Source organism: Anomaloglossus baeobatrachus, unplaced genomic scaffold (assembly GCF_048569485.1).
Source record: "Anomaloglossus baeobatrachus isolate aAnoBae1 unplaced genomic scaffold, aAnoBae1.hap1 Scaffold_263, whole genome shotgun sequence".
Classification (NCBI taxonomy): domain Eukaryota; kingdom Metazoa; phylum Chordata; class Amphibia; order Anura; family Aromobatidae; genus Anomaloglossus; species Anomaloglossus baeobatrachus.
The window spans coordinates 67623-89513 of record NW_027442165.1 but is presented as its reverse complement, the minus strand read 5'-3'; the positions used below and the strand labels follow the sequence as shown (position 1 = coordinate 89513).

The following is a 21891-nucleotide window of genomic DNA, read 5'->3' as shown; positions in this document are numbered from 1 at the left end:
AAGAGAAAGTTAGAGCAGGCGGTGTGCCTTAGTTACCACTCCGGTCGGGCGGTTCTTCCTCTTTGGCACCTGCTGGTAAGGGTATCTCCAGCAGACCCTCTTCTGCTAGCTGATCAAGCAGGGATGGTGCCTCAGTGGCTTCCGACTCCTCCATTTCTTCTTCGGCCACAAGGGACTCCACCATCTGCTCCAACACGTCCGGTTCTGGGAGGAGGCCATCCTCCTCTTCCTGGGGTGGATTGGGGTCCACAATGAACAGCTTGGAAGGTTCTGCGACAGGACTATCTTCCACCTTCCTTTTCCTTTGGCCTGTACCTGAGGAGACAAGAGCTGGAAAATCCTCCTCGGTGAAAAGTGCAAGAGTGCTGAGGCCCTCTGCTCTCATGGTCTGGGGAGGGAGAGTGGGCTTTGGGGGGGGGGTGAGGAGACCAACTGAGGAGTAGGGAAATGAGGTGGAGGTAGTGGAATCCTCAGTAGGGTTGGCCGGGGGGGGAGGGGTTTGGACAGGGGTGACAGGGGGGGGGACCAGGGAGGGGGCAACAGTTTTCTTACCCTTCTTTTCCCTGGACTCCGTGGCTGCTGGGGCATCGGCTGGAGCCACGGTCGCCGGGTTCTTGGCCGCCTTGTCCTTGGCCTCTGTGGCCTTGGTCGTAGCTGCCTTGGTCGACGAAGCTGTGATTACCCGATACTGGGTCGCCGCGGCAACCCTTGCCCAGGATTTCTCCCGCTGTGGGCAGTCCTTGTAAAGGTGGTCCGCCTGTCCACATAGGTTGCAAGTCTTCTTCTTTGGGCAGTCCTTGGAGCTGTGTCCTGTCACCCGGCAAACCCTGCAGGCGTCCTCCTTGCAGGTCTTCATCGAATGCCCTTTCCCGCCACATTTCCTGCAGTTGTGTGGCATGTCCGGGTAGTAGATGAGACCAAAGGAGTTTCCCAGAGAGAATGTCGGGGGCAGGTGCTGGAGACCATCCTCGGATGCTGGTTCCCTGTAGAGTCGAACGGTTACTGACCACTTACCCGTCCAGAATCCGTTGCCGTTAAGGATGTGGGATGGCTCCCTCACCACTGTGCAGAGACGTCCCAGGAACGTGGAGATGTCTCTTCCTGGGGTGTGCGGGTTCCGCATGGAGACCGTGATCCTCTTCTCATCCCTCTGTATAGGACAGGATCCTAAAAAGGAATGAAAAGGGGAGCCCGGCATAGCTGCGTTCATCGCCTCCCAGTATCTCCTGCAGGCATTCACCGTGGCAAAGGTTACCAGAAAAATGCCAGTCATGAAGGTCTGGACACTCAGGGTTTCCGCCCTGGAGAAGCCCTGATCCAGAATCATCTTCTTGCAGAACACGTCGCTGGACATGTCCGGCAACCTACCATCCACCGCCTTTAGCTTCAGGGCGACCGTCTGCCGCATCCAAGGCTCCAGGGTTGGAGCCTTTTCAGGCGGCGTCCGGGCTCCCTCCGGCTGGCTGGCGTCGGAGGTAGGGGCCTCTTGGGCCGAAGAAGCCTCTGGATGAGCCTTCCTGGAGGTCCCTGGGTCCTGAGCCTTCTTGGCTGCCTTCTCTGGCTTGCTTGCCATGGCTGGTTCCTGCTTGAGTTCCCGGAGCTGGATCTTGGATTCTTCTCCGGGTGTCTTCTCCCGCTGTGTTCCTCCTCGAAGTTCCTCTGGTCTCCCCAAGTCTTCTCCGAGCCTTCGTCTTCTTGCTTCTTTCTGCCAAGCTCTTCTTCCGTCCGATCTCCCTCTTCCGGTCTCGGCTGGGCTTTGGAGCTCGTCTCCCTGATCGTATCTCGTCAAGTGTAGCTAGCTCAGTTTGTTCTGATAAGAACAGATTCTACACTTGATCTTAGCCAAAAGGCCGAGAAGCGATAACCAGAATTGGTTTGGGCCTCGAGTGGCACCCTGGCCTCAGCCGGACACATCTTAGGGAGAGAGAGTGAGAGGGAGACAAACCCACGCCTACAGAAGACATTTTGTCACCCAAGCCAACCCTTGAAAAGGCTGCTTTGCACAGCAAAAACACGAAGAATGGTGCGTTTTGCAGCCGCCGCCCACTGCAATGAATCTGAATAACTCCTCCTTTTGGGCACAAGCACCTCCCCTGCCCCTTGCAGTCTTCCCAATTCATGATACAAAAAGACGGACAGGACAGGTCGCCTGACTTTCCGTCACTGCCACCCTTTGCCATCCTTACCTGTAGAAAGCCCTTTCATCATCCCCAAACCCTAATCTTTTCCCTTCACTTCCCAGCCCCCAAACCCTGCCCTCTGAACCCTTCTCACCCCCCGCATCCCTTGTCCTGTGATCCCCCTACCACCCGGGAAAAAAACGGCTTGACCCCTCCTTCCACTAGCCCACCCTCCTACCCAAAGAGCAATTTCTGCTGTGCAGCTGGCTTTCTAGGCAGCAGCGCTATTGTGATGTCATCGGGGGGCATTGTGACAAGCCGCCAGTGTTCCGTCTCTTCATGTTGTGCACTGTTCAAACGGAAAATACATCAACAGGCAGGCTACAGAAAAGCTTACTAACAAAGGTTAGAGAGGGGCTTTCTCAGAGGGCTTTTTACAGTTTGTCTATTCCCAATTAGCCGGTTTAGTATACTTAATGAAAGTACTAATTCTTTCATAGGTCGCCCATTCTTAGTATTTGACGTTCCTTATATTGTGGTATAAGGCTTCGAAGCAGGTTGCAACACACCTGTGGTCACTGCAGCAGCTGACTCCACTTTGTCCAAAAGGGATCTATTCCATTCAATTGCACATGATCTAGATTAGACTGACAACAAGATACTGCACGGGACATAGCAGAGTTGGTGAAGTTGAGTGGTGAGGAGTTTGCCATTTGGATGAATAAAGCAAGTAAAAAGTGTGAAAGATAAAAATTCATTTCAATTCGCTAATCGGGCTAATATGAATCAGGTGAATCGAGTTCTGCTTTTGGAAACTGGGTTAAGAAGGGGTGCACCGTTCCTGGAGGTACTGCAATACCAGGTCAATGCGTGGAGTGGACAGAGCAAGCTCTTTTTCCATCTCCCTGTTCTAAAAATCCATTTAATATATGGTCCCCAGATAGGGGACGTATCAGATATTAAACTGATAAGAACAGATGAGATTTCATCCGCAAATTTCAGAAAACGGTCATCGGCCACCACACAAAAGCGCAGTGCCGCAGGTGATCGCCTCCCGAGCCCAGGAACCACCAGCCATAAGGGGACGTAAGCACCAAAAGGCGCAACAATCCCCGAGGCCGGCGGTTGTGCAAGCCCGGGCCCCTCCCAGCCAAGACCAAGGCAAACCCAATGAAGGGACTACACTTGATCTTAGCCAAAAGGCCGAGAAGCGATAACCAGAATTGGTTTGGGCCTCGAGTGGCACCCTGGCCTCAGCCGGACACATCTTAGGGAGAGAGAGTGAGAGGGAGACAAACCCACGCCTACAGAAGACATTTTGTCACCCAAGCCAACCCTTGAAAAGGCTGCTTTGCACAGCAAAAACACGAAGAATGGTGCGTTTTGCAGCCGCCGCCCACTGCAATGAATCTGAATAACTCCTCCTTTTGGGCACAAGCACCTCCCCTGCCCCTTGCAGTCTTTCCAATTCATGATACAAAAAGACGGACAGGACAGGTCGCCTGACTTTCCGTCACTGCCACCCTTTGCCATCCTTACCTGTAGAAAGCCCTTTCATCATCCCCAAACCCTAATCTTTTCCCTTCACTTCCCAGCCCCCAAACCCTGCCCTCTGAACCCTTCTCACCCCCCGCATCCCTTGTCCTGTGATCCCCCTACCACCCGGGAAAAAAACGGCTTGACCCCTCCTTCCACTAGCCCACCCTCCTACCCAAAGAGCAATTTCTGCTGTGCAGCTGGCTTTCTAGGCAGCAGCGCTATTGTGATGTCATCGGGGGGCATTGTGACAAGCCGCCAGTGTTCCGTCTCTTCATGTTGTGCACTGTTCAAACGGAAAATACATCAACAGGCAGGCTACAGAAAAGCTTACTAACAAAGGTTAGAGAGGGGCTTTCTCAGAGGGCTTTTTACAGTTTGTCTATTCCCAATTAGCCGGTTTAGTATACTTAATGAAAGTACTAATTCTTTCATAGGTCGCCCATTCTTAGTATTTGACGTTCCTTATATTGTGGTATAAGGCTTCGAAGCAGGTTGCAACACACCTGTGGTCACTGCAGCAGCTGACTCCACTTTGTCCAAAAGGGATCTATTCCATTCAATTGCACATGATCTAGATTAGACTGACAACAAGATACTGCACGGGACATAGCAGAGTTGGTGAAGTTGAGTGGTGAGGAGTTTGCCATTTGGATGAATAAAGCAAGTAAAAAGTGTGAAAGATAAAAATTCATTTCAATTCGCTAATCGGGCTAATATGAATCAGGTGAATCGAGTTCTGCTTTTGGAAACTGGGTTAAGAAGGGGTGCACCGTTCCTGGAGGTACTGCAATACCAGGTCAATGCGTGGAGTGGACAGAGCAAGCTCTTTTTCCATCTCCCTGTTCTAAAAATCCATTTAATATATGGTCCCCAGATAGGGGACGTATCAGATATTAAACTGATAAGAACAGATTTTTTTTTTTTTTTTTTGAAGTATGAGTTTGAAAATAATAAAGTGACCGCCTCTCGTTGCCCAGGTAACTGTCCGTCACAAGAGGGCTATGACATCCTACGATGCACACTCCCCCAAGGCCAGCAGTTGTGCAATACCCTGGCACCTTTCAGCACCAACCAAGGTAGTACCCTCCCAAACTACACTTGATCTTAGCCAAAAGGCCGAGAAGCGATAACCAGAATTGGTTTGGGCCTCGAGTGGCACCCTGGCCTCAGCCGGACACATCTTAGGGAGAGAGAGTGAGAGGGAGACAAACCCACGCCTACAGAAGACATTTTGTCACCCAAGCCAACCCTTGAAAAGGCTGCTTTGCACAGCAAAAACACGAAGAATGGTGCGTTTTGCAGCCGCCGCCCACTGCAATGAATCTGAATAACTCCTCCTTTTGGGCACAAGCACCTCCCCTGCCCCTTGCAGTCTTTCCAATTCATGATACAAAAAGACGGACAGGACAGGTCGCCTGACTTTCCGTCACTGCCACCCTTTGCCATCCTTACCTGTAGAAAGCCCTTTCATCATCCCCAAACCCTAATCTTTTCCCTTCACTTCCCAGCCCCCAAACCCTGCCCTCTGAACCCTTCTCACCCCCCGCATCCCTTGTCCTGTGATCCCCCTACCACCCGGGAAAAAAACGGCTTGACCCCTCCTTCCACTAGCCCACCCTCCTACCCAAAGAGCAATTTCTGCTGTGCAGCTGGCTTTCTAGGCAGCAGCGCTATTGTGATGTCATCGGGGGGCATTGTGACAAGCCGCCAGTGTTCCGTCTCTTCATGTTGTGCACTGTTCAAACGGAAAATACATCAACAGGCAGGCTACAGAAAAGCTTACTAACAAAGGTTAGAGAGGGGCTTTCTCAGAGGGATTTTTACAGTTTGTCTATTCCCAGTTAGCCGGTTTAGTATACTTAATGAAAGTACTAATTCTTTCATAGGTCGCCCATTCTTAGTATTTGACGTTCCTTATATTGTGGTATAAGGCTTCGAAGCAGGTTGCAACACACCTGTGGTCACTGCAGCAGCTGACTCCACTTTGTCCAAAAGGGATCTATTCCATTCAATTGCACATGATCTAGATTAGACTGACAACAAGATACTGCACGGGACATAGCAGAGTTGGTGAAGTTGAGTGGTGAGGAGTTTGCCATTTGGATGAATAAAGCAAGTAAAAAGTGTGAAAGATAAAAATTCATTTCAATTCGCTAATCGGGCTAATATGAATCAGGTGAATCGAGTTCTGCTTTTGGAAACTGGGTTAAGAAGGGGTGCACCGTTCCTGGAGGTACTGCAATACCAGGTCAATGCGTGGAGTGGACAGAGCAAGCTCTTTTTCCATCTCCCTGTTCTAAAAATCCATTTAATATATGGTCCCCAGATAGGGGACGTATCAGATATTAAACTGATAAGAACAGATGAGATTTCATCCGCAATATTCAGAATCAAGGTAGCCCCGAAGGCCAGCAGGCCACCACACAAAAGCGCAGTGCCTGGGTGATCGCCTCCCGAGCCCAGGAACCACCAGCCAAAAGGGGACGTAAGCACCAAAAGGCGCAACAATCCCCGAGGCCGGCGGTTGTGCAAGCCCGGGCCCCTCCCAGCCAAGACCAAGGCAAACCCAATGAAGGGACTACACTTGATCTTAGCCAAAAGGCCGAGAAGCGATAACCAGAATTGGTTTGGGCCTCGAGTGGCACCCTGGCCTCAGCCGGACACATCTTAGGGAGAGAGAGTGAGAGGGAGACAAACCCACGCCTACAGAAGACATTTTGTCACCCAAGCCAACCCTTGAAAAGGCTGCTTTGCACAGCAAAAACACGAAGAATGGTGCGTTTTGCAGCCGCCGCCCACTGCAATGAATCTGAATAACTCCTCCTTTTGGGCACAAGCACCTCCCCTGCCCCTTGCAGTCTTTCCAATTCATGATACAAAAAGACGGACAGGACAGGTCGCCTGACTTTCCGTCACTGCCACCCTTTGCCATCCTTACCTGTAGAAAGCCCTTTCATCATCCCCAAACCCTAATCTTTTCCCTTCACTTCCCAGCCCCCAAACCCTGCCCTCTGAACCCTTCTCACCCCCCGCATCCCTTGTCCTGTGATCCCCCTACCACCCGGGAAAAAAACGGCTTGACCCCTCCTTCCACTAGCCCACCCTCCTACCCAAAGAGCAATTTCTACTGCGCAGCTGGCTTTCTAGGCAGCAGCGCTATTGTGATGTCATCGGGGGGCATTGTGACAAGCCGCCAGTGTTCCGTCTCTTCATGTTGTGCACTGTTCAAACGGAAAATACATCAACAGGCAGGCTACAGAAAAGCTTACTAACAAAGGTTAGAGAGGGGCTTTCTCAGAGGGCTTTTTACAGTTTGTCTATTCCCAATTAGCCGGTTTAGTATACTTAATGAAAGACACCCCCATACTTTGCACTGACGAGGGGCAAGCACCCCGAAACACCGTGTCTGCAAATTGGGATTCTGATCTGGCTTATATATCCTGAGTCATATTGCAAAGGATTGTCAAAAATCCACTTGTGACTTTTAGGATCGCTACTTCCAATAGGTGGCGCTGTGCTAGAGTTTGTCTCCTTTACTGGAGAGACAATTTGAATATTTCCCAGAGGGGCATTGCAGCTATAAGTCCCCTTACCTGGCAGCCAGACTGGCTTGCAAAGTCTCCTTAAGGAGAATAGTGTTCCCCCGTGGAATTTTAGGGGCATTGCAGCTATAAGTCCCCTTACCTGGCAGCCAGACTGGCTTGCAAAGTCTCCTTAAGGAGAATAGTGTTCCCCCGTGGTCCCCACATAGCTTTCTCATGAGCCAGATCAGACACCCCCATACTTTGCACTGACGAGGGGCAAGCACCCCGAAACACCGTGTCTGCAAATTGGGATTCTGATCTGGCTTATATATCCTGAGTCATATTGCAAAGGATTGTCAAAAATCCACTTGTGACTTTTAGGATCGCTACTTCCAATAGGTGGCGCTGTGCTAGAGTTTGTCTCCTTTACTGGAGAGACAATTTTAATGAAAGTACTAATTCTTTCATAGGTCGCCCATTCTTAGTATTTGACGTTCCTTATATTGTGGTATAAGGCTTTGCAGCAGGTTGCAACACACCAGTGGTCACTGCAGCAGCTGACTCCACTTTGTCCAAAAGGGATCTATTCCATTCAATTGCACATGATCTAGATTAGACTGACAACAAGATACTGCACGGGACATAGCAGAGTTGGTGAAGTTGAGTGGTGAGGAGTTTGCCATTTGGATGAATAAAGCAAGTAAAAAGTGTGAAAGATAAAAATTCATTTCAATTCGCTAATCGGGCTAATATGAATCAGGTGAATCGAGTTCTGCTTTTGGAAACTGGGTTAAGAAGGGGTGCACCGTTCCTGGAGGTACTGCAATACCAGGTCAATGCGTGGAGTGGACAGAGCAAGCTCTTTTTCCATCTCCCTGTTCTAAAAATCCATTTAATATATGGTCCCCAGATAGGGGACGTATCAGATATTAAACTGATAAGAACAGATTTTTGATTTAATGAAGCTTTCCAAAGCACCGCAAAAAATGCATGACCGAAGTCACACCAAAAACAGTGCAAAGGCTAGGATTCGTGTGGACCCTTCCGTGAGGAGAGGGTCCCCAAAAATCAACCCCGTCCCTCCGAGCCAGAAGGCCACAGCAAGGGTCAGGGATCTTCGGTGCTCCCCCAAGCCGAAGCCTGGTTGAGCCTTGTCGTTGCTCCCAGCGTCCACCCAGGCATCTTACCCAAGTGGAGTAGAGAGCTACTAGTTGTTGGTTTCGCAGCCGAAACTGCCCGGACCGTCAACCGGTGTTAGTTTCTCAGCCCAAGGCTAACCGGACCTCCAACCGGGTGTTGGTTTCTCAGCCGAAGCTGACCCGGACCTCCAACCGGGTGTTGGTTTCTCAGCCGAAGCTGACCCGGACCTCCAACCGGGTGTTGGTTTCTCAGCCGAAGCTGACCCGGACCTCAAACCGGGTGTTGGTTTCTCAGCCGAAGCTGACCCGGACCTCCAACCGGGTGTTGGTTTCTCAGCCCAAAGCTGAACGGACCTCCGACCATGATTATAAAAATTTCCCTTCCTAGCCAGAAGGCCGGGATAGAGCAATATGCTCAGAAAGTATGAAAGGGCAAGGTACGGTGTGCTACAGAGCCCAAGGCTCGCCGGGGTCCTAAGCCAGCAAGTTCAGACTCACTCCAGGGTCGTCAGTCCTGGGGCACATTGCACCATAGCCCCCACACTTACTCAGTCTAATAGCCTCGATCCTGGTAGGGCCATGTTTTCCTCTAGATGAATATACTATACATCCAGAGTACTAGCAAGCGCAACCTTCCAGTGTGCATTGCATCTGCCGAGCCTCACAGATACTACACTTGATCTTAGCCAAAAGGACGAGAAGCGATAACCAGAATTGGTTTGGGCCTCGAGTGGCACCCTGGCCTCAGCCGGACACATCTTAGGGAGAGAGAGTGAGAGGGAGACAAACCCACGCCTACAGAAGACATTTTGTCACCCAAGCCAACCCTTGAAAAGGCTGCTTTGCACAGCAAAAACACGAAGAATAGTGCGTTTTGCAGCCGCCGCCCACTGCAATGAATCTGAATAACTCCTCCTTTTGGGCACAAGCACCTCCCCTGCCCCTTGCAGTCTTTCCAATTCATGATACAAAAAGACAGACAGGACAGGTCGCCTGACTTTCCGTCACTGCCACCCTTTGCCATCCTTACCTGTAGAAAGCCCTTTCATCATCCCCAAACCCTAATCTTTTCCCTTCACTTCCCAGCCTCCAAACCCTGCCCTCTGAACCCTTCTCACCCCCCGCATCCCTTGTCCTGTGATCCCCCTACCACCCGGGAAAAAAACGGCTTGACCCCTCCTTCCACTAGCCCACCCTCCTACCCAAAGAGCAATTTCTACTGCGCAGCTGGCTTTCTAGGCAGCAGCGCTATTGTGATGTCATCGGGGGGCATTGTGACAAGCCGCCAGTGTTCCGTCTCTTCATGTTGTGCACTGTTCAAACGGAAAATACATCAACAGGCAGGCTACAGAAAAGCTTACTAACAAAGGTTAGAGAGGGGCTTTCTCAGAGGGCTTTTTACAGTTTGTCTATTCCCAATTAGCCGGTTTAGTATACTTAATGAAAGTACTAATTCTTTCATAGGTCGCCCATTCTTAGTATTTGACGTTCCTTATATTGTGGTATAAGGCTTTGCAGCAGGTTGCAACACACCAGTGGTCACTGCAGCAGCTGACTCCACTTTGTCCAAAAGGGATCTATTCCATTCAATTGCACATGATCTAGATTAGACTGACAACAAGATACTGCACGGGACATAGCAGAGTTGGTGAAGTTGAGTGGTGAGGAGTTTGCCATTTGGATGAATAAAGCAAGTAAAAAGTGTGAAAGATAAAAATTCATTTCAATTCGCTAATCGGGCTAATATGAATCAGGTGAATCGAGTTCTGCTTTTGGAAACTGGGTTAAGAAGGGGTGCACCGTTCCTGGAGGTACTGCAATACCAGGTCAATGCGTGGAGTGGACAGAGCAAGCTCTTTTTCCATCTCCCTGTTCTAAAAATCCATTTAATATATGGTCCCCAGATAGGGGACGTATCAGATATTAAACTGATAAGAACAGATTTTGATTTAATGAAGCTTTCCAAAGCACCGCAAAAATGCATGACCGAAGTCACACCAAAAACAGTGCAAAGGCTAGGATTCGTGTGGACCCCTCCGTGAGAAGAGGATCCCCAAAAATCAACCCCGTCCCTCCGAGCCAGAAGGCCACAGCGAGGGTCAGGGATCTTCGGTGCTCCCCCAAGCCGAAGCCTGGTTGAGCCTTGTTGTTGCTCCCAGCGTCCACCGAGGCATCTTACCCAAGTGGAGTAGGGAGCTACTAGTCGTTGGTTTCGCAGCCGAGACTGCCCGGACCGTCAACCGGTGTTGGTTTCTCAGCCCAAGGCTGACCGGACCTCCAACCGGGTGTTGGTTTCTCAGCCCAAGGCTGACCGGACCTCCAACCGGGTGTTGGTTTCTCAGCCCAAGGCTAACCGGACCTCCAACCGGGTGTTGGTTTCTCAGCCCAAAGCTGACCGGACCTCCGACCGGGATTATAAAAATTTCCCTTCTTAGCCAGAAGGCCGGGATAGGGCAATATGCTTGGAAAGTATGAATAGGCAAGGCGCGGCGTGCGACAGAGTCTGAGGCTTACCAGGGTCCCAACCTAGCAAGTTCAGACTCCCTCCAGGGTGTCCATTCCTGGGGCACATTGAACCATAACCCCCACACTTACTCAGTCTAATAGCCTCGATCCTGGTAGGGCCATGGTTTCCTCTAGATGGATATACTATCCTCCCAAAGTACCAACAAGCGCAACCTTCCAGTGTGCATTGCATCATTGTACTAAGGTGGCCGGAGCCTTAAACCACCTTTTCGAACGATACTACACTTGATCTTAGCCAAAAGGCCGAGAAGCGATAACCAGAATTGGTTTGGGCCTCGAGTGGCACCCTGGCCTCAGCCGGACACATCTTAGGGAGAGAGAGTGAGAGGGAGACAAACCCACGCCTACAGAAGACATTTTGTCACCCAAGCCAACCCTTGAAAAGGCTGCTTTGCACAGCAAAAACACGAAGAATGGTGCGTTTTGCAGCCGCCGCCCACTGCAATGAATCTGAATAACTCCTCCTTTTGGGCACAAGCACCTCCCCTGCCCCTTGCAGTCTTTCCAATTCATGATACAAAAAGACGGACAGGACAGGTCGCCTGACTTTCCGTCACTGCCACCCTTTGCCATCCTTACCTGTAGAAAGCCCTTTCATCATCCCCAAACCCTAATCTTTTCCCTTCACTTCCCAGCCCCCAAACCCTGCCCTCTGAACCCTTCTCACCCCCCGCATCCCTTGTCCTGTGATCCCCCTACCACCCGGGAAAAAAACGGCTTGACCCCTCCTTCCACTAGCCCACCCTCCTACCCAAAGAGCAATTTCTACTGCGCAGCTGGCTTTCTAGGCAGCAGCGCTATTGTGATGTCATCGGGGGGCATTGTGACAAGCCGCCAGTGTTCCGTCTCTTCATGTTGTGCACTGTTCAAACGGAAAATACATCAACAGGCAGGCTATAGAAAAGCTTACTAACAAAGGTTAGAGAGGGGCTTTCTCAGAGGGCTTTTTACAGTTTGTCTATTCCCAATTAGCCGGTTTAGTATACTTAATGAAAGTACTAATTCTTTCATAGGTCGCCCATTCTTAGTATTTGACGTTCCTTATATTGTGGTATAAGGCTTTGCAGCAGGTTGCAACACACCAGTGGTCACTGCAGCAGCTGACTCCACTTTGTCCAAAAGGGATCTATTCCATTCAATTGCACATGATCTAGATTAGACTGACAACAAGATACTGCACGGGACATAGCAGAGTTGGTGAAGTTGAGTGGTGAGGAGTTTGCCATTTGGATGAATAAAGCAAGTAAAAAGTGTGAAAGATAAAAATTCATTTCAATTCGCTAATCGGGCTAATATGAATCAGGTGAATCGAGTTCTGCTTTTGGAAACTGGGTTAAGAAGGGGTGCACCGTTCCTGGAGGTACTGCAATACCAGGTCAATGCGTGGAGTGGACAGAGCAAGCTCTTTTTCCATCTCCCTGTTCTAAAAATCCATTTAATATATGGTCCCCAGATAGGGGACGTATCAGATATTAAACTGATAAGAACAGATTTTTTTTTTTTAATTTCATCCGCAAATTTCAGAAACGGTCATCGGCCACCACACAAAAGCGCAGTGCCGCAGGTGATCGCCTCCCGAGCCCAGGAACCACCAGCCAAAAGGGGACGTAAGCACCAAAAGGCGCAACAATCCCCAAGGCCGGCGGTTGTGCAAGCCCAGGCCCCTCCCAGCCAAGACCAAGGCAAACCCAATGAAAGGACTACACTTGATCTTAGCCAAAAGGCCGAGAAGCGATAACCAGAATTGGTTTGGGCCTCGAGTGGCACCCTGGCCTCAGCCGGACACATCTTAGGGAGAGAGAGTGAGAGGGAGACAAACCCACGCCTACAGAAGACATTTTGTCACCCAAGCCAACCCTTGAAAAGGCTGCTTTGCACAGCAAAAACACGAAGAATGGTGCGTTTTGCAGCCGCCGCCCACTGCAATGAATCTGAATAACTCCTCCTTTTGGGCACAAGCACCTCCCCTGCCCCTTGCAGTCTTTCCAATTCATGATACAAAAAGACGGACAGGACAGGTCGCCTGACTTTCCGTCACTGCCACCCTTTGCCATCCTTACCTGTAGAAAGCCCTTTCATCATCCCCAAACCCTAATCTTTTCCCTTCACTTCCCAGCCCCCAAACCCTGCCCTCTGAACCCTTCTCACCCCCCGCATCCCTTGTCCTGTGATCCCCCTACCACCCGGGAAAAAAACGGCTTGACCCCTCCTTCCACTAGCCCACCCTCCTACCCAAAGAGCAATTTCTACTGCGCAGCTGGCTTTCTAGGCAGCAGCGCTATTGTGATGTCATCGGGGGGCATTGTGACAAGCCGCCAGTGTTCCGTCTCTTCATGTTGTGCACTGTTCAAACGGAAAATACATCAACAGGCAGGCTACAGAAAAGCTTACTAACAAAGGTTAGAGAGGGGCTTTCTCAGAGGGCTTTTTACAGTTTGTCTATTCCCAATTAGCCGGTTTAGTATACTTAATGAAAGTACTAATTCTTTCATAGGTCGCCCATTCTTAGTATTTGACGTTCCTTATATTGTGGTATAAGGCTTTGCAGCAGGTTGCAACACACCAGTGGTCACTGCAGCAGCTGACTCCACTTTGTCCAAAAGGGATCTATTCCATTCAATTGCACATGATCTAGATTAGACTGACAACAAGATACTGCACGGGACATAGCAGAGTTGGTGAAGTTGAGTGGTGAGGAGTTTGCCATTTGGATGAATAAAGCAAGTAAAAAGTGTGAAAGATAAAAATTCATTTCAATTCGCTAATCGGGCTAATATGAATCAGGTGAATCGAGTTCTGCTTTTGGAAACTGGGTTAAGAAGGGGTGCACCGTTCCTGGAGGTACTGCAATACCAGGTCAATGCGTGGAGTGGACAGAGCAAGCTCTTTTTCCATCTCCCTGTTCTAAAAATCCATTTAATATATGGTCCCCAGATAGGGGACGTATCAGATATTAAACTGATAAGAACAGATAAAAGATTTAACAGCATCTTTATTATCATGCACTACTCACAAAAAGGTAACAAACCGTGTACAGTGCCGCAGCCCCGTACACACAGAACTATACAATCCTTCTTACATAGCCATAGAGTACGACGCACTAAACTATACATCACACTCCTATGCTTATCCATAACACTCAAGCTGAAAGAAAAAGTTAGACAATAAATAACGACGAACCGGCGATTGGGGGATGGGGGTAGGGGAAAAGGGGGATAGGGTGGGGGAATCACAGGCCCGAAGCTTTATTGAAAGACGCACATAACGGGAAAAGGAGGGAGGGGGCATGGAAGAGGTCTAAACCTCCTCCTCGGCGCTGTCGTCCGGACTGTCCATGATGGAATAGTCTCTGAGCAGGCTGTGGATCAGCCTGCGGCAATCCTGGATAGACATCCTCTCCCTCTTCAAGATGAGCCGGTTCCTGGCGACCCAAATAGCGTCCTTAAAGCAGTTCATAAGGCGCCAAGCCTCCTGGATGGCTCCAACGGTGTGAGTCCCAGGGAAGAGTCCATAAAGTACGGAATGGTACGATAGGCTCCCTCTGGGGACGGAGTTCCTCAGGTCATCCTCCAGGGCAACCAACAGGCGCTGTGCGAAACGGCAGTCCCAAAAGGCGTGCAGCGATGTTTCCTCCACGAAGGGGCACCTTGGGCAGTACCGGGTTTTGCACAGGTTCCGGGCGTGCATGAATGACCGGACGGGCAGTCCGCCCTGTATCGCCATCCATGACAAGTCCTTGTGCCCGTTGGTCAATCCAGCCGATGACACGTTTGTCCAAACAGTCTCCAGTGTGTCGTGATGAAGTCCTGGAATGTTCTCCATTTCGTCCTTGGCTCTGATGAGTTTGTGGATAGTCTTTGGCTTCCACAAATCAGGCTTGAGTCCCTCCAGTTGGTGTTCCCTCACAAACCGAACCACGTCTCCGTAGAACCATGGCGCCGTCCAGTTGTAGGGGAAGGAGCTGTCCCACTTGTCCCAGCCTAACCGTCTCCAAAGGGGGAGCAGGAAGAAGCGAGACATGGACCCACCCGCGGAACCTCTCTTGACTCGCAGAGTTCGGCGAACGCAGTCACATACGAAGGAGGATCGCAGGAGGGTGGGGATATCGGGTACGCCCTTCCCACCCTTGCGAGGATCCTTGTACATGATGCTCCGCTTTACTCTGTCCATCTTGGATCCCCAGACAAAACGAAACACCGTCCTGGTAATGGCCCTGCACACGGTGGCAAGGGGGGGCCAGGCCTGGGCCGTGTACTGCAGCACGGGCAGTACCTCGTTACGCAGGACCAGTGCTTTGCCCTCACAGGTGAGGCGTCTGAGGCTCCACAGACCGATCCGTTGGGTGATCTTGGTCAAGCGTTCCTCCCAGGACTTGAGGGCTGCTCCTTCCTTCCCGAACCAGACTCCAAGAACCTTGATGAACTCCGGCTGGATGCTGAAAGGGAAGGGGGCGGAAGAGGCCGGCTGCCAGTCCCCGAAGAGCATGGCTTCCGACTTCCCGCAGTTGACTTTGGCTCCCGAAGCCCGTCCGAAGGTCTCACAGGTCTGGACGAGGGTGTCGACTGAGCGCCGGTCCGCGCAGAAGACGGTCACGTCGTCCATGTAGAGCGAGCACTTGACCTCGAAGCGTTCTGGTCCTGGTGCGGTGATCCCTCTGATCTCTCCATTCCGCCGGATAGCCTCTGCAAAGAGTTCTATAACACAAACAAAAAGAAGAGGTGACAGAGGACAGCCTTGTCTGACCCCTGAGAGGACCGGGAAGGGGTCAGTCTTCCAGCCGTTCACCAACACCGAGCTGTGAATATCAAAATACATTAGTTGGACATACAAGCAAAACATGTTACCCAAACCTAACCTGTGCAGAGCTTTGCCCAGGAACTCATGGGAAACACGGTCGAAGGCCTTTTCCTGATCCAACGAGATCAGGGCTGCGTGCACCCGGCGGGCTTTGATGTACTCGACCGTGTCCCGCATGAGAGCCAGGCTGTCTGCGATGCGACGTCCGGGGATGCCGCAGGTCTGATCCGGGTGGATGATCCGTCCGATAACAGTCTTCAATCTCGTTGCCATCGTCTTGGCCAGGATCTTGTAGTCGACGTTCAGAAGGGTGATGGGACGCCAATTCTTCAGGTCGCACCTCTCTCCTTTACGCTTGTACAGGATCGTGACCATTCCTTCCCTCAGAGATGGAGGCATTCTGCCCTCCACCACCATCTCCTCATACAGCCCTAACAGGTCCGGACAGATTAGGTCTCCCAGCGCTACATAGAGCTCTGCTGGGAGGCCGTCACTGCCCGGTGTCCTGCCAGAACTAAAGGATTTGGCGGCCGAGAGCAGCTCGTCCACCGTCAGAGGAACATCCATGGCCGCCGCGTCTGCAGGGTCAAGATGGTTAGTGATACCTGACAGGAACTTATCGGCGGCCTCGGGGTCAGTAGTCTTGCGGGCGTAGAGTTCGCTGTAGAAGTCGCTGACGACCTTCATCACGTTCTCTTTCCCGCGTCGCATGTTTCCACTCTCGTCTCGTAGTTCATTCATGGGCGTGTGACCGGCGTGGAGTTTCCTGAAAAAGAACGAGTTACATTTCTCACCCTTCTCCAGGTTCTCCACTTTGGAACGGAAGACAATTCGCTCGGACTCCTCCTCGAAGTGCCTTTTCAGGCTCCTCTTAGTCTCCTCCAGCTCCTCTCTCACGTCCCAGCCGCATCGAAGAAGGTCCTGCAGGGAACGCAGCTCACGCTGGAGTCTCCTGAAGTCCCTCCTCTTCAGACACGCCTGTTGTTGACTCTTTGCCTGAAAGAAGAAACGGAACTCGAGTTTAACGTATTCCCACCAGTCAGAAACAGACTGGAAGCCCGCCTTGTAGGCCCGCCACGTGGAGTAGGCAGCTCTAAGCTCCTCCAGAATCTCACCCTTTTCCAGCAGAGAGCAGTTCAGCTTCCAGGAGCCCGGGCCAATGGGGAAGCCATGGCCCAGCACACCTTGAAAGTGAATGGCTCTGTGGTCAGAGAAGAAGCAGGGGACCATCGAGTGCCCACTCCGCCCAACCGCCCGAGAGGTAAACACAAAGTCAATCCTGGAACGCAGCGAGCCATCGGATCGGCACCATGAATAGTTCACGGATCCGTGTCCGATGGAGCCAACAACGTCCACAAGAGAGGCTTCGGTCACCATCTCAATGAGCAGTTTGGATGTGACGTCCAACTTGGCAGCCGTTCCAGAACTGCGTCCATCCTCCTCAATCGGGCAGTTGAAATCCCCGGCCATCACTACCGTCCTGGCGGTAGCGAGCTGAGGGCGCAGGGCTTGGAGGAGCTCCAGTCGATCGCTCTTCACAGGAGAAGCATACACATTGATGAACCTGACAGGTTCTCCCGCCCAGGTGCCATCCACGAGCAGTAACCTGCCGCAGACGATTTCCTGAACAGAGTCCAATGTGAAGGCGCTTCCCCTGATCAGCACGGCGACCCCCGCGGACCTACAGTCGCCCCCGCCAGACCAGTAGGATGGGCCATGGGTCCACTCCCTGGCCAGATGGTTGAAGGACCTAGAGGAGGGAAGGGAGCATTCCTGCAGGAAAAATACATCACTAGACTGAGTGTTAAGGAACGCAGAAATTGTCTGACGTCGGAACTTGTCTCTGATGCTCCTAACATTAATGGAAAAGATGTTAATGTTAGCAGTCATTGGAGGAAAGAGAAAGTTAGAGCAGGCGGTGTGCCTTAGTTACCACTCCGGTCGGGCGGTTCTTCCTCTTTGGCACCTGCTGGTAAGGGTATCTCCAGCAGACCCTCTTCTGCTAGCTGATCAAGCAGGGATGGTGCCTCAGTGGCTTCCGACTCCTCCATTTCTTCTTCGGCCACAAGGGACTCCACCATCTGCTCCAACACGTCCGGTTCTGGGAGGAGGCCATCCTCCTCTTCCTGGGGTGGGTTAAGGTCCACAATGAACAGCTTGGAAGGTTCTGCGACAGGACTATCTTCCACCTTCCTTTTCCTTTGGCCTGTACCTGAGGAGACAAGAGCTGGAAAATCCTCCTCGGTGAAAAGTGCAAGAGTGCTGAGGCCCTCTGCTCTCATGGTCTGGGGAGGGAGAGTGGGCTTTGGGGGGGGGGTGAGGAGACCAGCTGAGGAGTAGGGAAATGAGGTGGAGGTAGTGGAATCCTCAGTAGGGTTGGCCGGGGGGGGAGGGGTTTGGACAGGGGTGACAGGGGGGGGGACCAGGGAGGGGGCAGCAGTTTTCTTACCCTTCTTTTCCCTGGACTCCGTGGCTGCTGGGGCATCGGCTGGAGCCACGGTCGCCGGGTTCTTGGCCGCCTTGTCCTTGGCCTCTGTGGCCTTGGTCGTAGCTGCCTTGGTCGACGAAGCTGTGACTACCCGATACTGGGTCGCCGCGGCAACCCTTGCCCAGGATTTCTCCCGCTGTGGGCAGTCCTTGTAAAGGTGGTCCGCCTGTCCACATAGGTTGCAAGTCTTCTTCTTTGGGCAGTCCTTGGAGCTGTGTCCTGTCACCCGGCAAACCCTGCAGGCGTCCTCCTTGCAGGTCTTCATCGAATGCCCTTTCCCGCCACATTTCCTGCAGTTGTGTGGCATGTCCGGGTAGTAGATGAGACCAAAGGAGTTTCCCAGAGAGAATGTCGGGGGCAGGTGCTGGAGACCATCCTCGGATGCTGGTTCCCTGTAGAGTCGAACGGTTACTGACCACTTACCCGTCCAGAATCCGTTGCCGTTAAGGATGTGGGATGGCTCCCTCACCACTGTGCAGAGACGTCCCAGGAACGTGGAGATGTCTCTTCCTGGGGTGTGCGGGTTCCGCATGGAGACCGTGATCCTCTTCTCATCCCTCTGTATAGGACAGGATCCTAAAAAAGAATGAAAAGGGGAGTCCGGCATCGCTGCGTTCATCGCCTCCCAGTATCTCCTGCAGGCATTCACCGTGGCAAAGGTTACCAGAAAAATGCCAGTCATGAAGGTCTGGACACTCAGGGTTTCCGCCCTGGAGAAGCCCTGATCCAGAATCATCTTCTTGCAGAACACGTCGCTGGACATGTCCGGCAACCTACCATCCACCGCCTTTAGCTTCAGGGCGACCGTCTGCCGCATCCAAGGCTCCAGGGTTGGAGCCTTTTCAGGCGGCGTCCGGGCTCCCTCCGGCTGGCTGGCGTCGGAGGTAGGGGCCTCTTGAGCCGAAGAAGCCTCTGGATGAGCCTTCCTGGAGGTCCCTGGGTCCTGAGCCTTCCTGGCTGCCTTCTCTGGCTTGCTTGCCATGGCTGGTTCCTGCTTGAGTTCCCGGAGCTGGATCTTGGATTCTTCTCCGGGTGTCTTCTCCCGCTGTGTTCCTCCTCGAAGTTCCTCTGGTCTCCCCAAGTCTTCTCCGAGCCTTCGTCTTCTTGCTTCTTTCTGCCAAGCTCTTCTTCCGTCCGATCTCCCTCTTTCGGTCTCGGCTGGGCTTCGGAGCTTGTCTCCCTGATCGTATCTCGTCAAGTGTAGCTAGCTCAGTTTGTTCTGATAAGAACAGATTTTTGATTTAATGAAGCTTTCCAAAGCACCACAAAAAAAGCATGACCGAAGTCACACCAAAAACAGTGCAAAGGCTAGGATTCGTGTGGACCCCACCGTGAGGAGAGGGTCCCCAAAAATCAACCCCGTCCCTCCGAGCCAGAAGGCCACAGCAAGGGTCAGGGATCTTCGGTGCTCCCCCAAGCCGAAGCCTGGTTGAGCCTTGTCGTTGCTCCCAGCGTCCACCCAGGCATCTTACCCAAGTGGAGTAGAGAGCTACTAGTTGTTGGTTTCGCAGCCGAAACTGCCCGGACCGTCAACCGGTGTTGGTTTCTCAGCCCAAGGCTAACCGGACCTCCAACCGGGTGTTGGTTTCTCAGCCGAAGCTGACCCAGACCTCCAACCGGGTGTTGGTTTCTCAGCCGAAGCTGACCCGGACCTCCAACCGGGTGTTAGTTTCTCAGCCCAAAGCTGACCAGACCTCCGACCGGGATTATAAAAATTTCCCTTCCTAGCCAGAAGGCCGGGATAGGGTAATATGCTCAAAAAGTATGAAAAAGCAAGGTACGGTGTGCTACAGAGCCCAAGGCTTGCCGGGGTCCCAAGCCAGCAAGCTCAGACTCACTCCAGGGTCGTCAGTCCTGGGGCACGTTGTACCATAGCCCCCCACCCTTACTCAGTCTAATAGCCTCGATCCTGGTAGGGCCATGTTTTCCACTAGATGAATATACTATCCACCCAGAGTACTAGCAAGCGCAACCTTCCAGTGTGCATTGTATCATTGTACTAAGGTGGCCTGGAGCTTAAACCACCTCTTCGAACAACACTACACTTGATCTTATCCAAAAGGCCGAAAAGCGATAACCAGAATTGGTTTGGGCCTCGAGTGGCACCCTGGCCTCAGCCGGACACATCTTAGGGAGAGAGAGTGAGAGGGAGACAAACCCACGCCTACAGAAGACATTTTGTCACCCAAGCCAACCCTTGAAAAGGCTGCTTTGCACAGCAAAAACACGAAGAATGGTGCGTTTTGCAGCCGCCGCCCACTGCAATGAATCTGAATAACTCCTCCTTTTGGGCACAAGCACCTCCCCTGCCCCTTGCAGTCTTTCCAATTCATGATACAAAAAGACGGACAGGACAGGTCGCCTGACTTTCCGTCACTGCCACCCTTTGCCATCCTTACCTGTAGAAAGCCCTTTCATCATCCCCAAACCCTAATCTTTTCCCTTCACTTCCCAGCCCCCAAACCCTGCCCTCTGAACCCTTCTCACCCCCCGCATCCCTTGTCCTGTGATCCCCCTACCACCCGGGAAAAAAACGGCTTGACCCCTCCTTCGACTAGCCCACCCTCCTACCCAAAGAGCAATTTCTACTGTGCAGCTGGCTTTCTAGGCAGCAGCGCTATTGTGATGTCATCGGGGGGCATTGTGACAAGCCGCCAGTGTTCCGTCTCTTCATGTTGTGCACTGTTCAAACGGAAAATACATCAACAGGCAGGCTACAGAAAAGCTTACTAACAAAGGTTATAGAGGGGCTTTCTCAGAGGGCTTTTTACAGTTTGTCTATTCCCAATTAGCCGGTTTAGTATACTTAATGAAAGTACTAATTCTTTCATAGGTCGCCCATTCTTAGTATTTGACGTTCCTTATATTGTGGTATAAGGCTTTGCAGCAGGTTGCAACACACCAGTGGTCACTGCAGCAGCTGACTCCACTTTGTCCAAAAGGGATCTATTCCATTCAATTGCACATGATCTAGATTAGACTGACAACAAGATACTGCACGGTACATAGCAGAGTTGGTGAAGTTGAGTGGTGAGGAGTTTGCCATTTGGATGAATAAAGCAAGTAAAAAGTGTGAAAGATAAAAATTCATTTCAATTCGCTAATCGGGCTAATACGAATCAGGTGAATCGAGTTCTGCTTTTGGAAACTGGGTTAAAAAGGGGTGCACCGTTCCTGGAGGTACTGCAATACCAGGTCAATGCGTGGAGTGGACAGAGCAAGCTCTTTTTCCATCTCCCTGTTCTAAAAATCCATTTAATATATGGTCCCCAGATAGGGGACGTATCAGATATTAAACTGATAAGAACAGATGAGATTTCATCCGCAAATTTCAGAAAACGGTCATCGGCCACCACACAAAAGCGCAGTGCCGCAGGTGATCGCCTCCCGAGCCCAGGAACCACCAGCCATAAGGGGACGTAAGCACCAAAAGGCGCAACAATCCCCGAGGCCGGCGGTTGTGCAAGCCCGGGCCCCTCCCAGCCAAGACCAAGGCAAACCCAATGAAGGGACTACACTTGATCTTAGCCAAAAGGCCGAGAAGCGATAACCAGAATTGGTTTGGGCCTCGAGTGGCACCCTGGCCTCAGCCGGACACATCTTAGGGAGAGAGAGTGAGAGGGAGACAAACCCACGCCTACAGAAGACATTTTGTCACCCAAGCCAACCCTTGAAAAGGCTGCTTTGCACAGCAAAAACACGAAGAATGGTGCGTTTTGCAGCCGCCGCCCACTGCAATGAATCTGAATAACTCCTCC

The 21891-nt window shown here is 51.7% G+C and overlaps 7 non-coding genes and 3 pseudogenes across 7 annotated transcripts; all 10 read right to left on the bottom strand.

Moving 5' to 3' along the window:
• Positions 1 to 1757: 1757 nt before the first annotated feature.
• On the bottom strand, positions 1758 to 1862 carry LOC142264248 (U2 spliceosomal RNA; annotated as a pseudogene).
• A 1083-nt stretch (positions 1863 to 2945) lies between these two features.
• LOC142264283 (U2 spliceosomal RNA) lies at positions 2946 to 3130 on the bottom strand. Its single transcript, XR_012730825.1, has one exon. It is a non-coding gene; the product is annotated as a U2 spliceosomal RNA (small nuclear RNA).
• A 1288-nt stretch (positions 3131 to 4418) lies between these two features.
• LOC142264225 (U2 spliceosomal RNA) lies at positions 4419 to 4611 on the bottom strand. The gene has a single exon (XR_012730791.1). It is a non-coding gene; the product is annotated as a U2 spliceosomal RNA (small nuclear RNA).
• Positions 4612 to 5870: 1259 nt separating this feature from the next.
• LOC142264297 (U2 spliceosomal RNA) lies at positions 5871 to 6054 on the bottom strand. Its single transcript, XR_012730835.1, has one exon. It is a non-coding gene; the product is annotated as a U2 spliceosomal RNA (small nuclear RNA).
• Positions 6055 to 7978: 1924 nt separating this feature from the next.
• On the bottom strand, positions 7979 to 8171 carry LOC142264258 (U2 spliceosomal RNA). The gene has a single exon (XR_012730805.1). It is a non-coding gene; the product is annotated as a U2 spliceosomal RNA (small nuclear RNA).
• Positions 8172 to 10111: 1940 nt separating this feature from the next.
• LOC142264267 (U2 spliceosomal RNA) lies at positions 10112 to 10306 on the bottom strand. The gene has a single exon (XR_012730812.1). It is a non-coding gene; the product is annotated as a U2 spliceosomal RNA (small nuclear RNA).
• A 721-nt stretch (positions 10307 to 11027) lies between these two features.
• On the bottom strand, positions 11028 to 11103 carry LOC142264256 (U2 spliceosomal RNA; annotated as a pseudogene).
• A 1083-nt stretch (positions 11104 to 12186) lies between these two features.
• Positions 12187 to 12382, bottom strand: LOC142264228 (U2 spliceosomal RNA). Its single transcript, XR_012730794.1, has one exon. It is a non-coding gene; the product is annotated as a U2 spliceosomal RNA (small nuclear RNA).
• Positions 12383 to 13667: 1285 nt separating this feature from the next.
• LOC142264274 (U2 spliceosomal RNA) lies at positions 13668 to 13871 on the bottom strand (annotated as a pseudogene).
• Positions 13872 to 21291: 7420 nt separating this feature from the next.
• Positions 21292 to 21476, bottom strand: LOC142264282 (U2 spliceosomal RNA). Its single transcript, XR_012730824.1, has one exon. It is a non-coding gene; the product is annotated as a U2 spliceosomal RNA (small nuclear RNA).
• Between the last annotated feature and the right edge of the window lie 415 nt (positions 21477 to 21891).